Consider the following 17,749-nt stretch of genomic DNA (forward strand, 5'->3'; position numbering starts at 1 on the left):
CCCAAACACTTTGTTGATATTTTGAGCTGTCTATGCTGCATTGGTTCCATGACGGAACTCATATTTGAAAATAACATGAATTTTTGACTTAACCATAGTTTCACAAAAATTAAATTTTGATAATTACAAGCCAAAACATGAGTTTGCAAGACTGAGGATGTACCTTCACAATAAAAATAAAGCAAGAAGTGTCAAAGTGAAATGTCAGAGATATCAACTGTCAAACTCAGTACTTAAGGAAATCGGACATTTCATACGATTTATTGGCTGTAGAATTCTGGGGTAGAAATGTTTCTTCAGAATTGTGGAGGCATTGCCCCAGTGTTTCTATCTTCTAGGGTTACTTTAAACAGATGTTATTTTGATTCCTGAACCTTGGAATGTGACCTGTTTTTGTGGTTTATTATGACATTTTGTCTTTTTCCCCCCAGTGTCTGAAATCATACTGTATCTGCTTTTTTTCTTTTCTATTCTATTTTCCACCTTCCTTTCTTCATTCTTCTTCCTTGCTCTCAGTGGACTCTTCCAATCTAGAAACCACTGTCTTTCATTCTAGGAAAAACAATTTATTATTCTTTTATTCTTCTAAGACATCTGTTCTTCTCACACTGGGATTCACTGGAATCCCATCAGACTTTTAAAATATATATAATTTGATATTTTGATTCTAAATATTTATGGAAATGCAAAGGACCTTGAATAGCCAAAAACAATTTTGTGAAAGAGTAACTAAGTTGGAGGACTTACACTACCAGATTTGAAGGTTTACTATAAAGCTACAGAAATTAGGGCTTTGTGGAAATATACTAAGGATAGACAAATAGATCAATGTAATAGAATAGACAGTCCAATAGACAAACACACATATAGTCAATATATAGTGGATTGATTTTTGACCAGGGTGCCTGTACAATTCAGGAGGAGAAAGGATAGACTTTTCTGGTGGTAGAACAAACTGGAGAAAGATTTTGAAGAGAATAAATCTTGATTCTCCTTCGCACCATATGCAAAAATTAGCTTGAGATGGATCATAGCTAAAACGCACCTACACTACAAAGGCAAAAACTCTGTAAAGCTTCTAACAGAAAACATCCATATATATTTCTTATGTGGTATAGGCAAAGATTTCTTTGACAGGACAAAGAAATTTCCACTAAAAAATGATCAAATGGGTTTTATCAAAATTAAGTTTCTGCTCATCAAAAGTTTTTTAAAAAAATAAATAGGCAAGTCATGTACTGGGAGAAAACATCCACAGTGTATATATTGGACAAAGAACTTTCATACTGTATGCAATGAACTACAACTCAGAACAAAGAAACCAGTTTAAAAACTGGGTTAAAGACTGAAATAGTCACTTCACAAAGAAGGTATAGGAGTGGGTAAGAAGTACATGAAAAACATGCATAATAACATTAGTAGTCAGAGAAATGCAAACTAAAACAATAAGGTGATACCACTATACACCCACCAGGATGGCTAAAATTTAGAAGACCACACTATATTTTGCCAAGTACAGGGTGTAACCGGAAGACTCATATATTGTTGGGGAAGCAGAAAATGTTACAGCCACTTTAGAAAACTCTTTGCTTATTTCTTTATTTTATTCTACTTTATTTTATTTTATTTATTTCAGATATTATGGGGGTGCAAACATTTTGGTTACATGTTTATGACTTTGCCACACCCAAACCATGATTTAAGGCGTGCCTTCCCCCCCCACCACCACGCTCACCCTGTCCATTGGTTGTGAGTTTACCCACCCCCAAACCCCCAATCACTGAAGAATATTACTACCATGTGAGCACCATAGTGTTGATCAGTTAGTGCCAATTTGATGGCGAGTACATGTAGAGCCTATTCTTCCATTCTTGTGACATGTCACTTTGGAGGATGGACTCACGTTCTATTCAGGAAAATATAAGAGGTGCTAGATCACCATCATTTCTTATAATTGAGTAATATTCTGTTGTATACATGTACCAAATTTTATTAATCCATTCATGAACTGATGGGCACTTGGGTTGTTTCCACATCCTTGTGATAGTGAATTGTGCTGCCATAAACAGTCGGGTGCAGATGTCTTTATTATAGAATGTCTTTTGTTCTTTTGGGTAGATGCCTAATAGTGCTTTTGCTGGATTAAATGGTATTTCTATTTTTAGCTCTTTGAGGTATCTCCAAATTCTTTTCCACAGAGATTGCACTAATTTGCAATCCCACCAGCAGTGTAAGAGTGTCCCTGTCTCTCCACATCCTCGCCAGCATTTGTCATTTTGGGATTTTTTTGATAAAGGCCAATCTCACTGGGATTAGGTGATATCTCATTGTGGTTTTGAGCATAGAGATGTTGAGCATTTTTTTATGTGTTTGCTGGCCTTTATTCTGTCTTCTTTTGAAATTTTTTGTTCGTGTCTTTTGCCCATTTATTGATGGGGTTATTTAATTTTTTCTTGTTGATTTTTTTTTTTTAAGTTCTAGATAGATTCTTGTTATCAGCCCTTTATCGGATGTATAGAGAGCAAATATTTTCTCCCATTTTGTAGGCTGTCTATTCGCTCTAACGATAATTTTCTTGGCTGTGCAGAAGCTTTTAATTTATCAGGTCCCATTTATTTATTTTTGTTGCTGCTGTGATTGCTTTGGGGGTCTTCCTCAAAAATTCTTTGCCTAGGCTGATGTCTGAAAGGGTCTTCCCTACATCTTCTAGGATTCTTAGGGTTTCATACCTTATGTTTAAGTCTGTTATCCATCCTGAATTGATTTTTATGAAGTGAGAGGTGGGGATCCAGTTTCAATCTTCTGCATATAGTTATCCAGTTTTCCCAGCACCATTTATTGAAAAGAGATTCTTTTCGCCAGTCTATATTTTTGTCTGCTCTGTCAAAGATTAGATGACAATATGCACATGGTTGCTTATTTCTTATAAAATTTAATGTACACCTCCCCTGTAACCCAGCAATTCTACTTTTTCATTATTTACCCAAGATGAAAACATCTTCAGATAGACTTGTATATCATCATTCACAGAAACTTTATCGTGATAGCCCCCAAACTAGAAAGAACCTGAGTTCAACAATGGGAGAATGGATAAATTATGGTATATTATTCCATAAATTACTCTTCAACAATAAAATGGACAAAATACTGATGTCTGCAGCCATATTGATGAATCTCTAAAGATGCTGAGCAGAAGAAGCCACACATAGATGAGAACATACCAATTGTATCTATATAAAGTGTTATTAATAGACTAGGTAAAACTGATATACGGCATTTGAAATCAGAACAGTACTTGCCTCTGGGGAAGATTGACAAGAATGGCACCAAGAAACTTTCTAGGGTAATGGGATGTTCCATATCTTGTGGAGATAGAAGGGTGTCTTTGTCAAAACTCATTGAATTATATGATTTTGATTTTTGCATTTCACTGTATGTAAATGATACACCCTCAGTTTTAAAAAAAGCCAGAACCATAACAATAAAAATTATATGGATAGTTTTTTTTACTTTCACTGAACAGTATTTGTGGTTTTTTGTCATTGTTCTCAAAGCACCTATGTTTCAACAATGTTGATGCTTGATATTGAATTGAATGTATTGAATTTAGTTTTTCTGTCTGTAGAACAGTATTTTGACAAATTTTATTTCTGCCCATTTGGTTTCCCTTGTCATGATATTTGAAAGAAACCTACAGTGAAATTTTTAAGAAGTTGATCAGGTATCTATTGATGATGATATAGAGAATCTGTTGTACCACATCAGGAATACTGTAACCCTAAGTAGTTGGATTTCCCTAGAAAACGTGTGGGGACATGTTGCCCTATATAGTACTTTAAAAAGAACATTGACTATTGTTTCTTTCTTTTTTTAATACAGAAAAGTATAAAGAAGAAAACCAAAATGGCCCATAATCTTACCATCCAGATAGTTCATGTTACCCTTTAAAAAATGAGTAGTACATGCTTCTGATAAGAGAATTCAGTTGGTGCAGATAAGTTATAAAACAAAAAGTAAGCTTCATGCCCTTAATATTTCTCTTCAAAGACAATCCTATTAAGTGTAATGTGTCTTTACAGAAAAACTTAAGATACATTAGAATATGTAATAATTTATATAAATCCTTAAAGAATATTTACCCAGAAAGCAGTTTTATTATACACTGCTTTTGTAGCTTGATTTTTTTCACTTAGTACATCTCAAAGATATTTCTGAGTTAACACATACCCTATTCTTTCTCAATTAGTTAAATAGTATTCATTACATTGTCTAGGTGAATTATATATTTAACCTAGTTCCTTACTGATAGCTATTTAGATTATTTTCATTTTTTAATTAAAAACAATGTCCTAAAGACCAACTTTGTGCTGGTGAAATGTATTTTTTAAATTAAAGTAGTGTTTACTTCTCTATAGATTGGGAGTTTTCAGCCCTTTTATTTTAGGAGAGATTGGAGGTAGCTATGTCTTCTCAACCTTGGCACTATACACATTTTAGGCTGAAAAATTCTTCACTGTGTACGATGGGATGTTTAGCAGCATCCCTGGACTCTACTCACTAGATGTTGGTAGCACTGTCCCCAGTTGAACAGCTAAAATGTCTTCAGATAATTTTGCCAAGTGACCCTTGGGGTGCAGCATTGTTCCTGGTTAAGACCACTGATACAGAGAGCATTGCAGGTTCCCGCAGGTGGCTACCGTTACCTCTTTCCTGATTGAGAAGCTGCAGAAGTCAGATACTAGAGGTGTATTCCTCCTCACCATGGGGTTTGAATAGAAGCCAAGAAAGGGGAACTTGGGGAATAGCTATAGGGATATCTCATAGAGTCCAGAGAGAACATCAAAGCTTTGGGAACAACTTGATAGCTTTCAGAAACCAAAGCATCCCAGAACATATTCTGTCATACATTCAGCAAATGTTTGTTGAATATGGTGTGAGCATGGGTATTTCATGTTGAAAAAAAGAGATACGATTGCTACTTCTTATAGCTTAAGGTTTAGAGGTAGACATAGACATATATATATATATATATATATAAAAATCATAAACAGTGTACATCCTATTGAAGGAAAAGACCTGGATGCTATGAGAAAATGAAAGAGGGGCCTAATTTAGAAATGTGGGTGATAAAGAGGTAGTCCATAAAAGCTTCTAAAACCTGCGTAGGTTTTACTAGATTTGGGGAAGGGATTGATAAGAGTGCTCAAGTGGAGGGAATAACATGTATTTGAAATTGTCACAGTGGGAAAGATTCAGCTTGTCATGGAATGAAAAGAACGCTAGTTTGAATGGAGAATGATTGAATGAGGAAGGAAAAGTGAATTTAAAATAAGGTGGAGAGAGATATAGAGACGTGCGTTGTAAGTGAAGAGCTGGATGACATTCAGAGTGCAGATACTGGAAGGGTTATAAGGATGTGGGTGACACAATGTGATTTATATTCTACAATGATTATTCTGGCTACTGTGTGGAGTATGTATTGGAAGGAGGAAAAATGGAATTAGGGAGACCTAGCAAGGCTGTGGTAGTTTATCTGAAACATAATGGGTGATAATGATATTAGATAGATGACAGTGAAGGTAGAGAGAAATGGATAGATTAAAGAGATTTGGGAGGTAGAATTAACAAATATTGGTAATAATTTAAGTGTGCACGGTGAAAGAGGGAATACATTCATAGCAACTTGTAGAATTCTGGCTTGAATGAATGGGTTCAGTTGCCATCACTGAAATGGGGACCACTGGGTATGGAGCATCTGTGGATGGGGGGAATAAAAGAGCAGGGGTTCAGTTTTAGCTGTGGTAAGTTTGAGATGCCTGTGAAATATCCTAGTAGAGATATCAAAAATGTACATATATGCATGTGTATGTATATATCACATACTCTGGTGTTGAAAATATGAGTCTGCTGCCAGAGGAGAGGTTGCAGATTGGGGGTAAAAAGTTGAGAGTTGTTGGCATGTAGATGATAAGTTTGCCTAGGAAGAGAGTGAGAGTGTATTTTGATGAGAAAATTGGTGTAAGGTTTTTGGATAGTTGGCGCCAGAGAAAGAAAGATGAGCAGAGTTGAAACGGTTAAGCAACGAGGCTTTGTTAGCAACAGGCTTTATTGGAGTGCTCCCAGGCGAGGTTCACGGGTCCCAAGAGTGGGGCCAGAGAAGTTGCATAGCCCAGAAGTTTTGATAGGCCTATATATGTTTTTAGAGTTGGGGGATGGGGGTTTCTTTGGCATGAAGAGTGAGGAATTTTTTTGTTGCAGTTTTTAGGGCGGGTATTGAGAAATAGGAGGGGCTTTTATCAGGGTGACCATCCAGGTGTGATCATTCTTTAACTTAGCTGGGCCTAGCAGTTGTTTTCGGCAGGTCTCCTGGGCTACTTCTTTTTTTTTCGTTAGGGAAGGGAGGGGTGCCCGCCACCAGTCTTACAATTGGGTCCAGGGCTGAGCCTTGAGGAAATCCAACATTTAAAAGTTGGATAGGCCGGGCGCGGTGGCTCACGCCTGTAATCCTAGTACTCTGGGAGGCCGAGGTGGGCAGATCATTTGAGCTCAGGAGTTTGAGACCAGCCTGAGCAAGAGCGAGACCCCGTCTCTACTAAAAATACAAAGAAATTATCTGGACAACTAAAAATATGTATAGAAAAAATTAGCCAGGCATGGTGGCGCATGCCTGTAGTCCCAGCTACTCGGGAAGCTGAAGCAGAAGGATCTCTTGAGCCCAGGAGTTTGAGGTTGCTGTGAGCTAGGCTGATGCCACAGCACTCTAGCCTGGGCAACAGAGTGAGACTCTGTCTCAAAAAAAAAAAAAAAAATAGTTGGATAGAAGAGGAGGGACAGGCAAGAGTAAGAAAGATGCTTTAGTGGTAGGAAGCAGACCAATAAGTAGTGTGTTATGTTATAGAGATCTAGTGTTGTTCCAGAGTGCAGGTGGGATGAGATTATGGTCGGCTGTGTCTAATGTTCTGAGAGTACTAGTAAGGCCTCTTTGTTGGTAACCTGAGATTAACTTTCAACTACTGTGATTCTTACATACTTACGGGAAGACTTTTTAGCCACTAGTGGAGATTGGGGCCCAAATAAGGAAAGGATCTTAAGAAAACATGTAGCCTGTTGGTTTAGGGCAGCCTTCCTAACCTTTTCTTTAAGAAGCACAACCTATAAAAACTGGTTTTTTTTTTTTTGGTTTTTTTTAAAGATAGAGTCTCATTCTGTTGCCCGGGCTAGAGTGCCATGGCGTCAGCCTAACTCACAGCAACCTCAGACTCCTGGGCTCAAGTAATCCTCCTGCCTCGGCCTCCCCAGTAGCTGGGACTACAGGCATGCGCCACCATGCCCGGCTAATTTTTTCTATATATTTTTAGTTGTCCAGCTAATTTCTTTCTATTTTTAGTAGAGATGGGGTCTCGCTCTTGCTCAGGCTGGTCTCGAACTCCTGAGCTCAAATGATCTGCCCACCTCGGCCAGAGTGCTAGGATTACAGGCGTGAGCCACCGAGCCCGGCTAAAACTGTTCTAATGGTAAGCTTTGAGTACAGCTGACAGAGGATCAGTCTACAGCAGCAAGATGCAAACATGAAATGAATGTTTGTCTTGTCTTCTTTAATATTACTCTTTTCCTTGATACAAACATTTCTTTGTATTTCATAAATAAGCACTGTTTCAGAATACTGCAGATTTATCTAATTTCCCTTCTGTTCATGGAATATGAGTATCAGAATTTGAAAATTTCTATTCGGAGTGTTTGAGCAGTTCTTCTAGACATTTCTTTTTTCAGTTTTTCCTTTTGCCTCATCTTAGATCTAAGCACAGATACTCATTTTGTTAGTAGTGCCAGGAAGCAGGCAGTTTCCATGGTAACTGACAGACTGAGTTTACTGTGGAAATTTCCGGAATTAACAGAGCTGCATTGCAGAAGGATGTATAAAGCAGTATTCATCTAGAGGTCCTAACAGTATGGACACAGAAGAGCAATTGCAGTGGTGTGCAGGGTATGTGTTACGTTTATTTTCCTGTCTAAGGAAGATTAGTAGTTATCTATATATGCTGGGGAAAGTAAAACAGTTTGAGGCATTTTAGTATATGCTGGCTTGATAGAATCAAGGTTGCCTAAGGAAAAAGAAGGAAGAAATTATTTAGAAAGGAAGATGTGTTTGATAGCATTAGGAGGAAATCAAGATGAGTGAGGTAGAAGAATGTGACAATGAAGTAAGAAAACACACTTCGAACTAATTAGATAATAAAAGGTTCTTATGGGTAGGGATTCTAGACACGAGAAGATATTTATTTATCAAAGGAAAATTAGCAGGCATTGAAAAGTTTGAGAAAATCAAGTTCTCATGTCCAGGAAGAAGAAATATGTTAAGGTAATTAGCTATTACTTGCTGAAAGATATGCAAATATGAGAGATGCCCAGGGTGTTAAATAAGGAGGTTTGCTGCCAACTTTTTACCTAAGTGATGGAAGAATCCTGAAAGGGTTATCAAGACTCCTAATCCCACTCCCTGTTGATTTGTGGGGGATTTTTAAGAAAAAGTCTGAAGTGTATTTTCAGGTTAAATTCTGGAAATAAAACTGTAGGGCTTAGGTAGATAACTGGAGTTTCTTACAGAGCATAATTAAAAATTTAAAAGAGAAAAAGAATATAGAAAATAAATATGATTTAGATCATTTAAATGATAGATATGATTTAGATGACTAGATATCATTTGGGTTTCATGTAGTCAGCAAACTACAGCTCATGAGCTAAATCTGGCCTGTTTGCTTATTTTTGTAAGTAAAGTTTTATTGGAGCATAGCCACGCCCATCTGGTTGCATAATTGCAACAGAGACCGTATGGCCTACAAAGTCTAAAATGTTTACTGTCTAGTTCTTTACAGAAAAAGTTTGTGACTTGTGGTCTGGATGGTCTGCTGGATTCTTAGGGCTGCCATAGCATTACCACAAACTTGGTGGCTTAAAACAACAGAAATTTATTCTCTCTCAGTTCTGGAGGCCAGAAATTTGAGATCAAGGTGTTGCCACGGCCATGCTTCCCCTGAAAATTCTAGAGGAGGATACTTCCTTCCCTCTTCCAGGTTCTGGTAGTGCTGGCATTCCTTGGGTTATGGTAGCATAACTGTGATCTCTGCCTCCATTTTCACTTAGCCTTCCCTGTGTCTTTCTGTGTGTCTCTGTCTTCTCCTTTTCTGTCCCGTAGAAGGAAAATTACATTGTATTTAGGGCCACCGTAATCTCAGATGATCTGTTTTCAAGATCTTTAATTACATCTGTCAGAAAGATAAGGTCACATTTGAAGTTCTGGATGGGCATATCTTTTTTTTTGAGGGGGAGGGATATACAGTTCAGCCCACTACAGATGGTATTGAAGAACTGGGTTTTAGCTTCTTAAGCCACATTCTGTGTTATGTTTCCTTTGGAGACCTATGAAGGATATACTCAGCAGACTTGTTGACCTACTGGAGAAGATATTAAACTCACTTGTCAAGGGTAGGATGATATCGGCATAGTTAAAGCCATAGAAGACAGCTTCTATAATGCAAACATAAGTAACAGATTGAGAGAGTACTAGAATATTCACAGGAAACTGATAAAGAGCAACGCCCTACACTTCATGTTGTTCTCTTCCTGTCTTTTCTATCTTTCTCTCAATTTCCACTCCCCAAAACACAACAAAGTGAATTTGGCATTTTAAAGAAAAATAGTTGACACCAAAATAAGAATCACAGTTTTTAGGGATGAGACCCATGATTAGGTTATGGTGGTATTGGGAAATACATGTATGATTCAAAAGAAGTAAACTTACTGAGTAGAGGATTGGCAGTGTAGAATGTACATACCAGTATATAGACCAGTGAGCCTAAGACTTGACATTTGTTGGAGAAGTTTTGTATCATGGGAGTATACAAACTGTTGGCCTAGGCAGGAGGGAAAGTTTGTGATGTTTGCTCTTATGTTGGTACATTTGTAAGCCATAATCGTGATGGTAGATAATCTATCTTTGCATTCCCTATAAGACTCATTTAGCATATTTGAGTATATTCTGAAATGTATAAAAAGTGATACATACATACACATGGTGGAGAATCAAATATTAATATCAGGCAAGGGATTCCAATGTGGATGCTGGAGCTACAGAGAAAACCCTCCTTATTCTGTGTTTTGAGAGAACCTAGCCTAATGCCTATATCCTCGCTGTACACTTTAAAATGAAATCTCTGATACAAACTTTATGGGAATGATCATCAGAAAAATTAAGCAAAAGTGGTTAGAAGTTGATCCAAATTAGGGTTCACTAAGAATAAGCAGTACCAAACTAGCCTAATATACTTTTTTGAAAGTGTTCCTGGTACTATAGATCAGGAGCTTGCCATGGACTCGGTAGGTGTGTCTTGCTTTCAACATACATGGGGACAGAGGAGGATTACAAAGCCCAAGCAAGGATTTTCAGAAAGTTTCTTAAAAGGGCAAGACTGAATGAAGTTTGTGTTTCCCTTCCAATCAAATTCTGTTATTCTATGCCTATGTATACCCTGAACATTAAATTGAGACATTAGGAAGCCATGGGAATGAATGTTTTCTTCTTTTTTTCCTTTAACAATACGTTTAGTACATAATGTTGAATTGTATGTTTAAGCCTGAATAGCTTCACAGAAAGATTCAAATTCCCTTGAATCCAACTACAATTAGACTTTACCTTTTGATTTTTCTGTTGGTCTTATGAATATATAAGAATATTGTAAGGAAATAGAATGAAATGAGATTTCATAGCATAGACTGGGCTTAAATTAAGCTGGTTGATCATAATGCATGTGTACAAGCTAAAATTTAAGTAGTATAAGGTGCTCAGAAATACTCTAGATTTCAAATCTGTGTGTGATGTAAAATACATGTGTTCCTAAATGTATCTGTAAATAAAATTTATTTTTGTAAAGTCCTTTTTCTCATTGACTTGTTTGAATAAATGTCCCCAAAATAATAAAAGTAAGCTTGAGAATGTTTTATTTTTATGTGTTCAAAAGACAACTCACGCAGTTGTATTAAAAATCAGCTACACATGAATGAAAAGTAGTTAAGACTATTGATTCTTAATTTGCTCCAGGAACAAAGTTCTGACTTTGTAAAAGCAATTTCAGGTTTGAAGTACAAAATGATGTATGAGTAGCAGCGTTCTGCTAAAATATGTGTTAAGAAACACTGAAAAATAAAGATCTCTACTAATAATAATGCAGCCAGAATAAAGAAAATTTTGCCAGGGTTTCTCTCATAGCAGAGACTTCTTTGGGAAAAGTGGCCTGCCCTGAACCACTGGGGTCAAAGACGGCATTTTCATCCCTTTCATACTCTCTCCTCCCGCTGCCCACAATGGTAACTACCAGAAAATAACGTAGGGTGGAGAGATGAGGGAGGAGAAATGGATGCTGATGCATTGTATCTGGGAAGCCTGGCCATTATGAGTAAGTAAATGTAGGAAGGATTGTAATAACAGTATAATGCTGCTCAGTGTAGATTTAGAACAGTATTTTTGTATTTGCTAAAATACAAAATTTGTTAGTTCAGCCTATAAGAGACCAAGGAAATTGGAGATAGGAGAATTTCCCATTGGAGCTTTAATTGGTAACACACTGAGCCCTAGATATCTCAAATCTGCCTTTGGACCATAGACATGTGATAGGCAAATCCCTTTCACACAAGGTGAGTGGGGCCCAAGGGCAATCTTCTGTGTTTTTCTCTCTTAGCATTTCTTGAGGTGTAATTGACATATAATAAGCTACACATATTTAAAGTGTACAATTTGCTAAGTTTTGACGTATATATGCACCTGTGATCCCAAAATTTCTTCCTGCTTTGTTATGGTTTCTATTTTGATTTGTTTCTTTTTTATGTCTTCCATGTCTTTATTTAACATATTCTATCCACCTTTAGTTTCTTGAACATATGAAATGCAGTAATACACTGTGTTGTTGTCCTTATCTACTATTTCTAGCATCTCTGTTATTTCTGGGTCAGTTTCAATTGATTGATTTTTATCTTAATTGTGGGTCATGTTTTCCTGCTTCTTTGCATACTTTGGTGATTTTGGATTATGTACCAGATGTTATTGGGTGCTGGATTTTTTTTATTTTTATAAATATTTTTTGCATTTTGTTCTTTGGTTAAATGACTTGGATCCTTATAGCTTGATCCTTTCAGGTCTTGCTTTTTAGCTTTGACAGATGAGACTAATTTTACCTTATTAGTAAAGTAAAATCCTTCTGAGTACCCTATTGGATTCCAGTTAGGAAATTTTCCACTCTAGTGGGTAGGAACGGGATCTGCCTTGTATGATAGCCTGGGTATTGTTCCCTCTTATCCTTTTGGGTGGTTCCTTCCTCAGACTTGTGTAGATTTCTCACAAACATGCACTGATCAAGGAGGGCCTTCTGCATATGTATTCTGTTCTCTTTTTGTGTAGCTCTCTCTTATCTAGTGCTCTGCCTTGTGAACTTCAGCTACCTTGGTCTCCCCAGACTAGATCCATGTCCTCAACACAAGGGTACTGCCAGGATCTGCCAACTCTTCATGAAGTAAGCTGGGGTCAGGTATAGGGCTCACCTTGTGTATTTCCTGTTTCTCAGGGCCTGCTCTACTTTGTTGCCTGATTATCCAGTGTCTTCAGGATTGTCTCATATATTGTGTCTGTTTTTTCATTTGTTTCAAGTGTGAGGGTGTAAGTCTGTCTCCTGATACTCCATAGTGGGCCAAGTGGAGGTGTCACACTGATATGCACTGTGAGATGGGAGCAGGAATCATAGAACTAGGGAACAGTATCTTGATGACTTTGAGAAAGAGCACCTCTGTAAGAGATACTACGAAGGATCCAAAGTAGGTTTTTTTTTTTTTTTTACAGTAATGACTGGTAATAGAATGGAAGAAATCATGGCATTTATAAAAAGGGGTTAGTTAGACAGTCTCACTGATTGAGATATTCAGATGTGTAGACAACAGGATTACTGAAAAAGGTTACAGATGAGGAAAAGACATTACTAGGAACCTGAAAATGCAGTGGTAGAAAGAAATCAGTATTGCCTGCAGTTATGAATATAAATACTTCAGACAGTGAAAGAAAAGAATGTGAAGGGAATTATCAATTTGAAGGCATACAAATTACTGAATTTTTTACATATGTACATTCATAAAGGATGGGGTTGGAGAGAGGTAAACAATGCTAGACAGTGGTTGATGGTGTTAATAGATAAAGAACTTTTTAGTCAAAGCAGCAACAACAAAACAAAGAAGCACCTGGACCAAGAGGGCTCCGGTGCTATCTCAGGCAGTTCGTAAAGATAAAAGAAATACTTGTTTACCAAATAGTGTAAGAATGTTCTGCTCTACCAGTAATGAAACAAAACACAATTGAAAAGAATGATCTAGCCCTTATCACCTTTCAAATTGGCGGGAGGGAAAAGGGTGCTGCTGACTAGATACAGTTGATACTCTGCTGGTGCAGCTAAATCAGTGCAGACTTGCTGTGCAGCCATTAGAGTAATGATATGGATTATTTAGTGAGTACTACATTAAAATATATTAAATGAAATCTATAAAGCAGTAGGCACACCATTTTTATAACCTGTTCAAATGGTATAGGAAAATACAAAGGAATATATACTAAATTGTTAATAGTGGTTTTTTTCTGGCTTATGATTTTTTTCCTTTTTATTTATCTTCTACCCGTGTAGCTTTAGGAGGGATTTGAGATTGGGTGATCTAGTTGGAAAAAGAAATTCAGGTACTTCAGCTGCTTAATTTGCATAGCAAACACTGTATTTAGTAGAGGGGTGTGGGTGGAGGTGGAGGGTGTGGCTAGAGCTGTCCAAAGTAACTTCCTTGGCTATGCAACTGTATTTCTCTAAAAAACATTAGAGAAGAGTCTGCCTATATACAAAGCCCCAGACAGCTTTATTACACACATTGGATAGAAACGCATCTTTTCCCAATGCCCAGTCTGAATACTGTTTTGGAACATTATTTCACTGTTCTTTGGTTTTTTGGAATCTGTGGGTTTTCAGAAATTTATAGATTAGGTAAATGAAAGGATGACAACTAAAACACAGTAACATTGATTCAGTATTAAATAGTAAATGGACACATCAATCATTTCTATAAGAGGATAAATTAATCAAAGAAAGTAACCAGAAGGGAATTCAGTATAAATATGTAGGCTCAAAAATGACAGTTTTCAGATTTTCATGTAACAAGATATGTCCCTGATTTTAAAATATAATTTCTGGGCTGGGCGCAGTTGCTCACGCCTATAATCCTGGCACTTTTGGAGGCCGAGGTGGGAGGATTGCTTGAGGCCAGGAGTTTGAGACCAGCCTGAGCAAGAGCGAGACCTCCATCTCTACAAAAAATAGAAAAATTAGCCGGGCATGTTGGCACACACCTGTAGTCCCAGCTACTCAGAAGACTGAGGCAGGAGCATCACTTGAGCCCAGGAGTTTCAGGTTGCAGTGAGCTACGATGACGCCACTACACTCCAGCCTGGACAACAGAGTGAGAGCCTATGTCAAAAACAAAAACAAAAAGATATATAATTTCTGTACATTGAATGAGGCTTGTATTATGGGATTCAAACCCTGTATTAAGTATTCTACCTATAATGTTCCATGTTCTGCAGACGTTACATTTACAAACATATGTACTTCATTTCTGTTGAATGCCCAAAGCATCTGTGTCAGTTTTTCTTACAGAATTTTCTCTAAAATATGGAACTGCTGAGTATCTGGGAACCAAGACTTATTGGATATGGGATAGTAGGATTCTAAGAAGTCAGGGGCACCAGAGTTGAGGATTCTATTCAAGAAAGTGCTTTTGGCCTGTTGTCTGGAACTGGCCTGTGGATTTTAAGACATTTAGCATCCTTGGCCTCCAGCCACTAAATGTTAATTGCACTTCCCTGTGATTGTGATGAGGAAACTGCTGCCCAGTCCTCTTATCCCCACTTCAGATGCTGGGGTGGGGGCACTACCTCCTTTCCGAATCACTGGGAAATAAAATAGTGCTAGGACCTGTATTATTTGAAAGTAAGTTTGTTTGCATATAAACAACTACTAGGACAAGAACAAATAATGGCTTCAACCAGATGGTTTATCTCCCTTTTCTGTATATCAGTCTGGAGACAGGAAGGTTAATGTTGGTAGTGGCTTCATTGTCATCAGAGTCTGCAGTGCTTTTATTTTCTGCTCCATCATTCTCAGGACATTGTTTCCATTCCAAAGGGCGTTGAGGAGTTATAGTCATTACCTGGAGTTATAGTCATTACCTACATTCCAGGCAACAAGAAGGAGAATGAGGGAAAAGAAAATGGACCTTCTTTCCAGCTGAGTCAGCTTCTTTTAAGTGCTGTGTTCATATTTGCCAACTCGAACTGCAAGGAATGTTGGCATCTTAGCTCAAGCTGCCATAAAAAGTTACCACTTACTGTGTATCTTAAGCAACAGAAATTTATTTCTTATAGTTCTGAAGGCTGGGAAATTCACAATCAAGGTGCGGGCCAGGTATATTTCAGTCTGAAGCCTCTTTCCTTGGCTTACAGGCAGCCACCGTCTCACTGTGTCCCATATGACCTCTTCTTCATGTGCCTGGGAAGAGAGTGAGCTCTCTGGTGTCTCTTACAAGGACACTAATCCTATTGGATTAAGGACCCACTCTTCGTTAGATTCATTTAACTTTAATTACCTCCTTATATGCCCTATCTTCAATACAGTCACGTTGGGGGTTAGGGCTTTAACATAGAATTTTGAGATGTTCATAGCAGTTGGGAAGTGTAGCCTTTTAGCTGGGTGCATTGCAGCTCCAAATAAAGGAGGATCTCATTAGGAAGGATGAAGAGGAGAATGGATATTAGGTGGCAGCTGGTAGTTACTGCCACAGGGGCTCTTGCCTAGGTTTCCCAGGTTGGTAATTAGGACCTTGGAGTCAGAACCCTATGGAGTGTTCATAAAGCATGTAAGGATGGCCTGTTGAAAATTATGCCTAGAAAATTATAAAGGGAAAGATGAGGGATATTTAAGAATTATGTTCTCAAGAAAGTCTATTGCAAGGGGCAGTCAGGGAACTTTTTTCTTAAGAGTATAACTGTAGGTAAATACTTAACAAATAAGGGCAACTTTATATCTTTACTGGTTTTTACTTTTCACCTATCTTCTCAATGGATGTGTTTTCTATTGTTCACATTCTTTCCTAGACCTCTTTTGTAGTTTAGGACAGAAATGATTGACTGCCTAAAGTTCAATGGTAAGGTTCAGGTCAGTCTTCCAGATTTAGTCAGTCCAGTGCTGTATTTATGTACAGTCCTCCTTTGAAGCCATCATAATTGGACTAACTATTAAAACAATAGCTGTGAAATTGACTCAGTTTTACTGGAAAAATTGCCAGCCCAGTGTTAATGACGACTGTATGAACATGCCTTTGTGTTATCATAACCATGGCAAGTTTTTCCATGGTTTTTACAACTCTTTTTCTGTCTAAATGAAAAACTCAAAACTCTAGGTAGTAATCACATTGTCCTGTTCACCTTTTTCTTTTAACAGCTTTACTGAGGTACAATTCACATACTCTGCAATGCACACATTTAAACTGTACAGTTCAGTTGCTTTTAGTATATTCACAGAGTTGTGTATCTGACACTGTATTCAGTTTTTGGACATTTTCATTAACTCCAGAAGATATGCCACATCTATTAGTTTTCAGCCGGTTCACTTTCAAAAAGAAAAAAAGGACTTTATCCCAGAATCGTACAAGAGACTACAGTCAGCTAAACTATTAGCAGAGATACTCTATAATACTAAAATTTGATCTTTAAAGTAATAGAGATAATATCGTAACTTTTTATTCTGTGATTTTATATAATAACATCATTCCTTTCATTTGCATTCTGAAGAATGCTTGTAAGAAGTGTCATATAATGTGATCATAAGAGTGATATTGCATCACCTTCACCATATTCTGTTGGTTAGAAACAAGTCACAGGTGCCACCCACACTCAAAGAGAGGAGCTTACACAAAAGGGTTAGTGCCAGGAAGATGGGGATCTTAGGGACCTCTTGGAGCCTGTCTGCCACAGCCCTTAAACTAGTGAATACTTTTTAAATGTTGCTTCCAGTTTACGAGTAATTTTAATTCACTTTTCCCAGCTACCATCAGCAGTAGGCTGGTGCTATCTGTTTTACTAGTTATTAAACCAAACCATTGAGACTGTATTTACTTGCCAGTGATCAGAGAACAATAATAATTATACTTGGAACTTTTTTATGTTAGAATGTTTCCTGGCTTAATCTATTACTTCATGAAAAAGATTACTCTCTTCTTGCCTAGACCTGATTTCCATCTTAAAGGGTGAGCTCTGGCTTCACTTATACCTAAATGGTCACTTATGCCAGTGATTACTGGGGTTCTTGTGACTCTGGATGCTAGAGTATCAAATAGTATGAGTGAAAGGAGTTTGAACTGAAAAGCACTTGTGTGAATGAAAGCTGATGTTATGAGTTATTGTGATTTGGGACTCTGTTATTTGGAATGCTGGTTTACTAAGTTGTTGGCAGAGTGTATTAATCTTTGAACTATAACCTTTAATCTTGTTTATTAATATATATAATTATTCTGGGGGAAAGATTTTAAAATTCTAAGTATTTTGAGAACCTTAAAAATAGCTACAGAGAATAATTTTACTAAATGGAGAAAACATTCCTAGATTTTGGAAGAAGAAAAATAA

The 17,749-nt window shown here is 37.3% G+C and overlaps 1 protein-coding gene across 2 annotated transcripts in view; it reads left to right on the forward strand.

Moving 5' to 3' along the window:
• The window catches only part of MAP2K4 (mitogen-activated protein kinase kinase 4), a 123,045-nt gene that overhangs the window by 43,295 nt on the left and 62,001 nt on the right, over positions 1 to 17,749 (forward strand). The gene's annotated exons all lie outside the window — the stretch shown is intronic.

Source organism: Eulemur rufifrons, chromosome 9, assembly GCF_041146395.1.
Source record: "Eulemur rufifrons isolate Redbay chromosome 9, OSU_ERuf_1, whole genome shotgun sequence".
NCBI classification, from domain to species: domain Eukaryota; kingdom Metazoa; phylum Chordata; class Mammalia; order Primates; family Lemuridae; genus Eulemur; species Eulemur rufifrons.